Source organism: Pollicipes pollicipes, unplaced genomic scaffold (assembly GCF_011947565.3).
Source record: "Pollicipes pollicipes isolate AB1234 unplaced genomic scaffold, Ppol_2.1 Scaffold_3087;HRSCAF=3621_pilon_pilon_pilon, whole genome shotgun sequence".
Lineage (NCBI taxonomy): Eukaryota > Metazoa > Arthropoda > Thecostraca > Pollicipedomorpha > Pollicipedidae > Pollicipes > Pollicipes pollicipes.
In genome coordinates, this window is record NW_023596225.1 from 22,846,347 (window position 1) to 22,858,802 (window position 12,456).

Consider the following 12,456-nt stretch of genomic DNA (forward strand, 5'->3'; position numbering starts at 1 on the left):
TGCCTTATCATAGCTGCTTTGCTTGGAGCTTTGCAACCATCACTGTACGTGTACACTTGATTCTTCGAGGCACCGAAGAGCTATTCAATGGGTTTCAGTTCTGGAACCGCTGGAGATTGCCGTCTTTCTCCACAAATGACATTTCTATTTGTCTCAGGTCACCTCAATCTCCCAGTACATGATGCACTCATGTAGGGCCCGGTTAAAAAAGTTTTGTTCTCATGAGTATGGCGTTGTTAGATGAAGCGTAAGCGGCGATGGGCACTCATCTCCGCAAGCATTTAGATTCATGACACTTGTTTGGGCGAAGGACGGATTGCTTGTTTCTTTCTCGGAGAGTGCGATTCACTTCGCGACCTTGGGTGGGAACTTCTGTCTTGTAGTCACATTGCACTGAGTGTTCAGTGTTCTCCTTGCCGTCAGCGTAACATAATCTGGTCTTGTTCAGTATGACATCCTTCAATCGGAGCTATGCTCCATCATCCATAATCACTGATGTTTACTCTGATCGCTGTGTGACGCCCCTTCTCATTCGGTCACATTTGTAGTTTGCGACCCTTTTTTCTCTGTGGCGTGAGGTTTTGCTTGTCGCTTTCAGTATTGCAATGGCAAATTTCCACGAGTTTTTTGTGGGGGTAAGTCTGGCTAGTTTGGAACATCTCGGCAGCACAGCGCTGAATGAGATTACCCGATTTCCTCATGGAGCTGTCATTTTAGTTCCTTCCTTTCGCTTTAGGACATCTTGGTTTATGAGTTCGTTCGTTTCCGACGTCCCTGGGTGTTCGCCATGCTTACTCAGTGCTCGATATAGACTCGCTTTGACAAGACCCATCGTTTTTATTGTTGACTAGTGCCATCTGTCACCCGACGTCACTGCTTTGTTTGCTTTTTGTGAAGCTCACTGGTGAGCAGTTGACGCTCTTGCCGGGTGGTTCCGTGGTCATAACTATGATGCTTACGAACGGAACACTAAGGTGCGCGCACGGGGAAGGAAAACAGCGCACATACTAATATCTGAGTGTACCCACTGGAGAGATCGCGAAGGTCCCATTGGCAGTTCAAAAGCTTTTTGTATTACATTCAGTTTTTGTCATTTTCTCATTTTCCTTCTCATTTGACCTTTTCTTATTTTAGCGCCTCCTCGCTCACACATCTGATTATGCTGATTCAGGCATGTGCGAAAGAATGGTAACCTAAGCTTGCCCTTATGACAACTTAGTATTTTGCGTTATTTGCATTAGCTGAGATGTTAGAATGCTACTTAGAAACAACACACAACTGCAGCCCAGCAGGATTTAGATAGCTTCTTATCACATTTCAGTCACCGGGCCGCGCCGGTGTCTCTCACGTCATGTCTTGTCCTGCTCTCATTTGATGCGAATGTTTAAGCCCGAGCTGCGTCCAGCTCCTTGTCCATTGGCCGGGGTCTGATTGGGCCAGCATGCGATGGGCGCGTGCCTCACACCGGCTTGCGTGCCTGTTCGTGTTGGCCGAGCACTGTGCCGGCGGGGGGTGTGTGTAAGCAACACTTCAGCATGCTCGCGTGGTGTCGGGCTGTCCAGTCGGGGATGCGGCCAACACACGTCAACACAGTGCGACTGCTGTTCAGCGTACTTAACGGTGCACTCGCAGCGCCTGAACCTCTTGTATTTGAACACAGATAATCGGTCGAGATAACGTGCTATTGATTTTGCCGACGGCGTGTCAGATGGTAAGTGATTTTCCGTGTTGGCCGACGGTGCCCCGCTCGGAGCCAATTAGAGCGAGGCAACAGTCGCGGTAGCCGGCTGATCCTATTTGCAACTGTTGGCGTGCACGGACTCTCCCAACGTGAGCGCCTGCCGCCAGGCACAAATCGCCACCGAACGTTCGCCGTCCGCTGTGACCACTTGCGTGGCCATGGGTGCGACGAGGCCGGGAGCGCGCCGCTCTCCGGCGGCGTCGGAGGGTCGTTTCTGTCACGCGGCCGGGCCGGGCAGGCGGCCGCCTCTGCAGATGCGGGCGCGGCGACAAGCGGCGTGAGAACGGTCTGACCCGGAACATTTGGCACGCTATCGGCGGCGCCCGGGCGCCGGCCGGCCGTCGGCTCACAGCCGCCATTGTTGTCCGACAATGTCCCCCACCCCATCCATCAGAACGGCGGCGGCCGACGAGAGGCTCAGGCCCTCTCAAAGACGCCCTGGGGCGAGCCGCATAAATTATGTCTTCATCCGGCTGCGTGCGGGCCCGAGCACGCGCACCTCCTGCGCGCCGCGCCACGCGTCCGGCTCCCGCGGCGTATCGAACTCCGCGAAATGCAGTGCGCATTGTCACTCAGTATGTGCTCTGATGGCTGTTACAGGCTGGTCTAACGGAGACATTACATCAATACTGAGACATTACATCAGCACTGAGTTGGATCAATGCTGCGCGCATGGCGGCGGTGGTTCATTATTTGCGGCAGCCATCATGCGGTTGAGATTCCCGCGTGTTTTTTCAGAAAGAAGTTGGCGCATCTTTTAATGCTTCCTGTTTGGCAACGTCCCTTTCCCGACCGGTGCAATGGTACAGTCAGGAATTAACTGGAATTATGATACAAACAATCAGGTAGAAGATGGCTAAGAACGTTCTAATAATGAAGTTACCGTGCGAATGCAGCCGTACCATGATGTAGTGTTTCCAAAGATCTGTAATTACTTAGCTGAGCCTCTGTCGTCGCGGTGAGTGCTGAATTGTCCCGGTTTCGAATAAATCATGGTTCGATATTTTATGCGCACACAAGTATGCCGCTATTTGTAATGCGCTACAAATGGTTATAAACATTTAGGTAGTGGCATGAAAGCTTTCACCTCGGTTGTGGCTTTGTTTCCATCCAGCGACAATTTGCGGTGTGCGCTGGACTGAAACTTGGATATCATATATATATATATATATATATATATATATATATATATATATATATATATATATATATATAAAGCGTGCATGTATCGATATAGTTTCTCCCATCGACGTGATTTCGGCTGGCGTCTAGGCGCCTGCCATGCGTGGCGTTGTCTCTCCTCGGCTGCCCTGAGTCCTGTACGTCCACCGCACGATCGCAGCCGGCCGTTGTCCCGCCCTGTTCTCGACGGCTCGACGGCGGGCGTTGCGGCCGCTCGCGGCGGACGCGACGACGCCTGGCGGCCGCCGACGGCAGCACCAGGTGATTTACAAATGCCCGCTGCATCGGAGCGCTTGGAACGGCCGGACGGCATGCTGGGCGCGTGTCGTGCGCGACCATTCGGCCGAGGGGCCTCCGGCGCGGCGCGCGGGGAGTGCCGTGGGAGCGGGCCGGCCCCGCAGCAGAGCACCGGTCCTGTGGGGACGGCAAGACGGCAAACGCCCCGAGGCATGTGAGCTGGAGGCCGGCCCCGCAGCAGAGCACCGGTCCTGTGGGGACGGCAGGACGGCAAACGCCCCGAGGCATGTGGGCTGGAGGCCGGCCCCGCAGCAGAGCACCGGTCCTGTGGGGGCGGCAGGACGGCAAACGCCCCGAAGCATGTGGGCTGGAGACCGGGCGCGTAGTCAGGATGTGTCCAAGGGAGGGGAGGAAGCTTGTGTCGGAGGGATACCGTGTTCTGGAGGCCCGTGTGGTCTCGCTGGAAGGCCACCGCTCATAGGTTCGTTATTTCATGTCGGATCCAGCCAATCCTTTTACACAGGGATCCCACTTTAGACCAGCAAGGGTCCCTTAGCCAAGCCGGGAGACCGGGAGCGCGTCTGGAAAGGTCGTCTAAACTCAGTCTTCACTGCTTTATTTCAATTCCTCAACAGAGGTCTGTATGAAATGTAGATTTGGGAGTTCTTCAGATACCTGGAGGAGACCCTCTGGCCCTCCCAGAGAAGAGTCCAGGGGGCCACCAACTTATCAAGGCGGGATGGCGAAATGGTAGGAGGGGGTCACTCATCTCGCCGGCCTCCTTGTTACGTTTTTGGTAGAAGCTAAGCAAACACCAACTTCGAAAAGGCGTTGGAAGAATTGGCGCATTTGTCAACGGATAAGAAGGATGCATGAGCAACCACGCCAATCTTCGGCAAATTTTACGCAGCACACCCCGATGGTGACAGGAACATATGTCTTCATCTTATTTTAAGCGTTCTGATTTCTTTCGCTGAAGATCACCAATCCCCGCGTACCTGGTGCGCTGGTTAAAGGAAAGTAAGAAGCAACCGCCGCGTCATAGATTAAAAAACGTGGTTCGAGCATTTCGATTGCAAGGATCTCCAGTATGGTGAGAACGCCCATAGTTGCACTGCATATTATTGTTGATGTTAAACCAGTGTTAAACCAGCAACTCTTGGCGCTAGGACCATTAATTGTCACGGTAAGACCTCGCAATAAAGCTGCAGCGGTGATTGGAAAAGAACAAACTGAGCTGCGGCTGCTTCCAGCTGCCCGGAGAACCCGCCACGAGCGGAGCGGCTGCCGCAGCTCCCCGTAGAACCCGCCGCGAGCGGAGCGGCTGTCCCCAGCTCCTCGGAGCGCGCTGCCCCAGCTCCTCGGAGAACCCGCCGCGAGCAAAGCCGCCGCCCCAGCTGCTCGGAGACCCCGCCGCGAGTGAAGCGGCCGCCCCAGCTGCTCGGAGAACCCGCCGCGAGCGGAGCGGCTGCCCCCAGCTGCTCGGAGAACCCACCGCGAGCGAAGCGTCCGCCACAGCTGCTCGGAGAACCCACCGCGAGCGAAGCGTCCGCCACAGCTGCTCGGAGAACCCGCCTCGAGCAAAGAGGCTGCCCCAGCTGCCCGGAGAACCCGCCGCGAGCGGAGCGGCTGCCCCATCTCCTCGGAGAGCCCGCCGCGAGCGAAGCGGCCGCCACAGGTCTTCGGAGAACCCGCCGCGAGCGAAGCGGCTGCCCCATCTCCTCGGAGAGCCCTCCGCGAGCGGAGCGGCTGCCCCCAGCTCCTCGGAGCGCGCTGCCCCATCTCCTCGGAGAACCCGCCGCGAGCAAATCCGAATGCTTGCGCGACGCCCTGGTGACGGTGACGTCAGCAGGGCGCTCGCTAATGTGATCCTGGAATGTCCCGACATGCCACTCCTTGTGTCCAAGCGGAAGGCACCGGCTGAGTTTATTCATGAACCTCGATGGCATGATCACAACGGTGGACGGACATGGAAGTAGCGTGGGTTATGTCACTGCCACGGTGTCCGTTTCAACTGTCGTGTTCAGCACGTCGTTTACATAAACACATTAACACAAACACACTCATTAACTGTCTTTGCTGCGCCGAAAGCGGAGTGGTGCGTCATTTCTCGTCAGTTTTGCTCCGGTGATTGTAAATAGATATGACCACACATTCGGCGAACGGCGCGGAACACGAGGCACGTGCGCAGTCTCATGCACACACCACCACACCTGCGCCAGTGAGGTTGGCTGCCAGTGACCACGGAGGCTGGCCGCCACACAGAGGTTACTCGACTTCGCCGGGTGCGTGTACCCGCTCCTGTTTGGTTGTGCCTGTTCGGCAGCGCGCGATGTTGTGATCGCACAGCGCTCGCGCGCTGCTGTCACGCCCAGGTGGCGTTCGTCTCGCTCCCCTCCCTGGCATTATGGCTTACGAGTTGGATGTTGCGGGTGCTTTGCTCCGCTCGCCTGGCCGAGACGGCGGGCTGATGATTTGCCGACCTGTCGCCGTCCAGGATTTCCGGATGCTGGTGCAGGTCCGCAGCACCCCCCCCCCCCTTCCCCCGCCCTTCTCCGAGGCCGACGCCGGCCGCCGAGGCATGCGGCTCGCTTCGGATGGGCACGGCGGCGACGGCGCCATTAGCATGGCAAACACGGTCGCTTATCAGCCGCCGCTCAAGTCGGCCGGCGGCGGGCGGCGCTCGCTTAGCCAGCTGGCGCGGCGGTGGACGGCGGCGGCCGTCGATCAGTGCTCACACCCGACGGCTACCGTTGTCGCTCACGGCTGACTGTCACCGTCGCTCACGGCTGACTGTCACCGTCGCCTGCGTCTCGAGGGTCGCCGTCGCATGCGTCTCGAGGGTCGCCGTCGCCTGCGTCTCGAGAATCGCCGTCGCCTGTGTCTTGAGGGTCGCCGCCGCCCGTGTCTTGAGGGTTGCCGTCGCATGCGTCTCGAGAATCGCCGTCGCCTGTGTCTTGAGGGTCACCGTCGCCCGCGTTTCGAGGATCACCGCCGCCCGCTCCTCGAGGGTCACCGCCGCCCGCCTCTCGAGGGTCAACGCCGCTTGCGTCTCGAGAATCACCGCCGCCTGGGTCTCGAGGACCGCCGCCCGCGCCTCGAGGGTCACCGCCGCCCGGTTCTCGAGGGTCACCGCCGCCCGGTTCTCGAGGGTCGCCGCCGCCCGCGTCTCGAGGATCACCGCCACCCGCGCGACCCGTGCGTCGGTCGGCATCAGCGGCGGCCGCCGGCCGGCCGAGCGCGGCCCGACACATCATCGCTCATGCCGCCCCAGCGCGACCGGCGCGTCATCAATAGCGCAGCGCGGCCGGCGGCAAACGATGCCGTCGCTCGCTTGGGCGGCGTGAGGACCGCCCTCATCAGAGGCGTGCGGTCCCGCCCCGCCCGGGCGCCGACAGACGCCCGCGTCGTGCCCGGGCTCGGCGAGTCTGACGGAAGGCGCAGGCTTTCCCTCGTCACGACACGGCAAACGACGTGTCTGACCGAAAAACTCCCAACCTGCGCTCGTCGGCCTCCACCGGTCGTGCAGGCGGCGATAGCGCCGGCGATAGCGCCGGCGAAGTGACAAGGTGACGTCCCAGCCCGCCTGATCGCCAACCCCGGCCGCGCGACGCAACTGATCGTTGCCTGCTTTGTGCCTCATGCCCTCCGGTTAGCCTCCATCGATCAGCCGGCGCTGAGTGTGGGCGACGCGTTTTTCCGCCGGCTGGAGTCCGTCTCGACCGTTCCCCGCCGCGCCGCCGGCGTGTCTGACAGGCGTATGGGGGCGTATGGGGGGGGGGGGGGGGGCGAGGGCTCACTGATGACGCCATGGGGCTCGGAGGCTCGACACCCCCGGCCCGGCCACGGCCGGCCGCCAGTTGATGGATAGTTTGTCTTGCGATGGGAAGGGGAGCGCAACTGATGGCTGTCATTATGTGAGATGCGTTGCCGTATCGCGCCGGGCGCTGCGTTCGATGTCACGCGGTCTGTGGTGGCGGTTGGGCCCCCGCAGATTCAGCCGCGGTGGCCCAGACAGTCCCGGCCGGGCCCCGTGGCGTCCTCAGCGAGCCCTCGCCCCCGTACGCCTGGCCTCAGCAGCCGTCGGTCGGCCGGGCCTGGACAGGAGCCGACTAGGACCACATTGAGACCAGTGCGGCGGCGGCGGCGGCGGCGGCGGCGGCGTCGGCGGCGGCCGGAATGTCACCTGCAAGGTCCGGCGCCGCTCCCAGTTCCACCACTGATTTATGGCCGGTCCAGGCTGCAGTCGGTCGGCCGCGCCGCCGCGCGCCGACGTCACCCGACGTGACGGCCGCGGGTGACGGCGGCGCCGCGTGAGAGGCGGGCGTCCGGTGGGCGCGGGGTGGCGCCACCGCATGTGTGTCGCCGAGCCGCCAGCGCGGCCGAGCACAGCGAGAAGGCCCCCGCAGGGCCGTGTGGGCCTCCGTGCGTGCTGCAGTCCAGTTCTGCGGAGCGTGGGCCGGTGTCCGTGAGACGGCGCCGCTGCCGGCTGCTTGTCGAGCGTTGTCGGCGGCCGCGACAGGCTAGCACGTCGACTCTGGCTCAGCCGGCGGCCGCGCTCCTGCCGCCGCTCCCCGTCCGACAGGCCCCATGAGTCACAGGCGGGCCGTCGTGCCGCCGTCGTCGCCGTCGACGGCCGACGGCGAGCGGGGGGCCGGTCGGCGACAGCTCCTCCTATCGGGTGTGGACGGCTCCAGGCGCGACGAGCCAGCGCCCGCATCGGGCAAGGACGGGGGCTCTGAAGCCCAGACGCCGCCCAGAGAGCCGCGTCTGGTACGGTGGACACGAATGCAACGAAACGCGCAGTGCTGCCGTGTTTGATGCGTCCGCCTGCTTGATGTGAACGACACCTGTTGGGTTCCCAGCAGCGGCTCGGAGCCGTCTTATTTCTCGTTTAAAAAAGAGCATCGTCTCTGGTCGAAATGACCACCCTGACGTCTTATCAAGTCTTGTGAAACACAAGCTTGCATTTGATTGCATACTACCCCAAAAGGAACGAAAGAGAACCCATTTACAGTTATACCATTAGTGCAATTTGGGGGCAATCCCAACGTTCACATGCGATCCTCTCATGATCAAGGATCTGAAAGGAATCCCACAGAGCCGCTGTCTCCCTTCGCTCGCCTCCAGCTGCCCCCCCCCCCCCCCTTTATTCCATTGCCGGCTCAATTAGAGGCCCTTTGAAATAATCAGAACTCAGCTCGGTCCCTCTTTATTCGCTGGAGCAGCTGAGGATTGGCAGCACTTTGCCGCTAACGACAGTGGAGGGGAACAACTCGCCCGCTCCGGCAAAAAAGCAGCCTAAAAAGCTCACGTCTGCAGGCCTGGTGCCCTGTCGGAGCCCGAGTGTCAGCGGCCGCGGCCGGCCGGGCGCCCCCGGTCCGGTCCGGTCCGGTCCGGCCGGTGCAGCGGCGCCGTGTCACCCCCGAATCGTTCGGACAGGCGGAAGGTGACAGCGCCGGGCGCGACCAGCCGTCAAAAACGGCGAGTCTCGCTGCCGCGGCCGGCCGGGCGCCTCCAGATTCCGAGAACAGGCTGGCGTGCGGCGGCCACAGCCGCTCCGCCGGCCGGCTGCGGTGCGGCCGCCGTGAAACGCGACACGACGTGCGCCGCCGAGGTGTCGCCGCTGTGGTCAGCTCATTAACACCCTCCCGAGCCGCGCCTGCGGGGGCCGGCCGGTGCCCGGTCCGGCCCGGCTCAGCTTCGAGGTCGGCCGGAACGCCGGGGTAATTAGCCGCGAACACCGATGTTTCGCGCCGATAGCGAGCCTCACGCACTGTCGGCGCCGCTTCGAGGGGATATTAGACACGGCGTTTCATTACAATGCGTGTTCCCCGTGTTTGGAGAGGTTGGCCCACCTGGGTGATACCGTGCGGAATGTGAGCTCACAGGTTGTGAAACAGTTTAGCCCTCAGCAATGGGCCGTCCTATGCAGGTGGACATGGTAACCCACGGCGGTAATGCGCTGACTCATGCAGACCGCGGGCCAGTTCCGACTTTTCCGGCGCGCTCTCTCACCTGCTTGTTCACATGCACAAGGAATCTGGCAGCCGCCGTGGTCTGGCTGGGTGAGGACGAAGGCCGTCGCTCCTTCCTCGGTCCTCCTGCCCTTCAGCCGTCCGGTGACTGCTATTTTTGTCGTCACAGTTTTAATCCGTTTCCAGTTTTGCCAGATACGGGCGCACAACATGCCTAAGCCAGACGTTGCTATTTAGCTTATTAACACAGTTTGAACACGAGTCCCTCAAACATTGCCGCATATCCTCTTTCCCGTCCTACATGTTTGTTCAGCCCTCCTCTCTACATACGTAACTGTTTCCCTCAGCTCCCTGCAAACATTGCTGCTTAACTCTGCTATCGCCAGACATCGCACTGTTTTCCTTTCCGCCCTTCAGACGTTTCTGTGCTGTCTTCCTTCCATCAGCCAGTATTGTGTAAACCTAATCCTGTCATCACTGTTAAGCCCGCGGCGTCCGCGGTAGACACCGTCGTCGAAGCTAACTCTTCACCGGCGCCCGCCTCCTGCCACCGAACGAGCTGAGCGCCCGTTTGGCGTCCGTGCATTGCATGCATGTGGCCGGCAGCTACTCCAGCAATCACGCTGTCACCCGGCGCCTCTCAGAACCACCGGTGGGCGGACTGCATCGACATGATTGCGTACTGCATCAGCGTCCACTTCATCGCCCCCACGAGCCGGGCTAGACACGACGGGTCGTAGCTGGACACGACGGGCCGGAGCTGGACAGTACAGTTTGTAGCTGGACACGACAGGTCGTATCTGGACACGGCAGGCCGGAGCTGGAGACGACAGGTCGTGCCTGAACACGACAGGCCGGAGCTAGACACGACAGGCCGGGGCTGGACACGACAGGCCGGAGCTGGACACGACAGGTCGTAGCTGGACACGACAGGTCGTAGCTGGTTACGGCAGGCCGGTTGAAAGTCGCCATCCCGTGTCCGCCGGGCACAGCTGTCGCCGGCAGAACCAGACCCGGCCCGCAGCTTCAGACCAAGCCGAAGTGAACGCGAGGTGTTCCACACACATTAATGTGTCGCTTTGGAAAAACTGCGTCATCCAAATACCGTTTCTTTCTTGTCATCTTTTTTGAAGAGTCAAATGCCTTAGGTTTGATTTCCATTCCAAAGTTTCGGATGAACGCGGCACTTTGCTGAGCAGCCGACTGCCCGTGCCCAGGGGAGGATGTCATGTCAGTGTTAGTGAGAGCAGGGTGAGTGCTCATAAGAATCAAGCAATCATGTGTATGAATTACGAGCTACGTTCACGGGCTTACGTGGGATGACATCGTGACACGGGCATTTAGCGCCAGTTGGAGCCAGTTGACACGAATGCAGAGTCTGAGCTGCCACCTGTTGTGAAGCCCTCATCAGAGAGGGGTGCCGACAGGGCCGGCGGCTCCACTGCTGCTCGCGCCGGCGGCCGCCCTGGCCAGTGCGAGCCGGACCGCTCCCGCAGAGCGCTGACCGCTGGGCCCGGCCGGCCCGGGCGCGGCGCCGCCCCGCTGTATCAGTGACATGCACAGGCGTGACGCCGCCGCGAATTATAGCTTTATGGCGCCATAAATAAGGCCGATAACGATGGCAGCTGCAGCGGCGCCGATACGCCGCCACTTGCGAGCGGTGGCCGTGCCGTCCGAGCCGCGCAGGCAACACATCCAGCGGGAGGGACAGGCGGCAGGCCACCGCAGGCCATCTGCAGCTGACGCTTGTGGGGGGGGGGGGGGGCACCGACAGCCGGACCTCCGGCGCAACAGCGTCCTGCGGGGCGGGGCGGGGGCGGCGGCGGCGGCGCTGCCGACCGGCCGCTTCTCTTTCGGAGCAGCATCAACTCCGCCGCTTCTTATGGCGGCCGGCGGCGCTCGCAAGCGGCCAGTCGCATTTACAGCTCATCTGCGGTGCAGACCATTTAGCCGTATTGCAGATGGTATCACGGGAGCCAAGCTATAGGCTGCCTCCCCGCGAGCGAGGATCAAGCGCGCAGACCGCTGCACTCGGCGGCTGTAAAGATGCACAGATAGCATCAGTAAGGGTGATTACTGATCGTCACTCGTAAATAGACCAACTGAAGATAAGTGTCTTTATCGCGCTGCATCACTGGGAGTTGTGTTAGTATATGCATCATAAACCACAGGACCAGCGGCTTCTTCAGGGGCGAGGCGCCCCGAGTTGTGAGTCATGGTGTCCTGAAAAACAACATATCCCACCCACTTCTGCAGGCCACGCTACCTGCACCGTCCCGTCACGCACCCATCCCCCTTCCTCCCTCGCTGTACCAGCCCATCAGCGACCCTCCGCGCTCGCCTACCCACGGACGGGGCGCGATGTGGGCGGGGTGCTGGTGCGGCAGTGGTGGTGACCAGCCCGGACCGGGCCGGCTTACCGTAGGGTCGAGCCGCACGCTCGGACCGGAACGGTCCACCGCCTCATGGAGCCGCAGCGCGGCGCTGACACCACTTGTGAGCCCTGTGCTGTGTAGACGCTTCTGGGTTACATTACAGTGTCGGGTCCGGAACGAGTGGTAATGATCCATGCTGCCGACAGAGTGAGAGTGTCTGTGTGTGAGCACCTCTGTGTGTGTGGGTGTTTGTGAGTATGTCGATGGCCGGCCACCGGGCTCCCGGTGAGCGGCAGACGGCTGGCGCGCTCCCCAGGCAGCGCTGTCGCCGGGCCCAGCCTCTGTGCAGCAGACACGGCACCCACGGCCGCTTCCGTCTAGACCCCAGACCCGCGGCCGCTCCCGCTCAGACCCGGCACCCACGGCCCCTCCCGTCCAGACCCGGCACCCAAGCCGCTCCCGCTTAGACCCGGCACCCACGACCCCTCCCGTTCAGACCCGACACCCACGGCCCCTCCCGTTCAGACCCGGCACCCAAGCCGCTCCCCTCCAGACCCGGCACCCACGGTCCCTCTCGTCCAGACTCGGCACCCACGGCCGCTCCCGCTCAGACCCGACACCCACGGCCCCTCCCGTTCAGACCCGACACCCACGGCCGCTCCCGCTCAGGCCCGGGAACCACTGCCCCTCCCGTCCAGACTCGGCACCCACGGCCGCTCCCGCTCAGACCCGACACCCACGACCCCTCCCGTCCAGACTCGGCAACCACGGCCGCTTTTGAGTCCAGGCTGAGGGCGGCCACGCCAGTCGCCCGCCACTAACAAATTAGTCCAGAAAGCTTATTGCCATGTTGAATGAATGCGCTTCCAGGAAATGATCCACTCGGTGTAAAATAAAAGGCGCTTTGATGTGCCAAACCATGAATATATGAAATTAGATAGCC

General features: G+C 61.2%; 1 protein-coding gene across 2 annotated transcripts in view; it reads left to right on the forward strand.

Moving 5' to 3' along the window:
- The window catches only part of LOC119089772 (fibroblast growth factor receptor-like 1), a 63,101-nt gene that overhangs the window by 35,542 nt on the left and 15,103 nt on the right, over positions 1-12,456 (forward strand). The window lies entirely within an intron of this gene.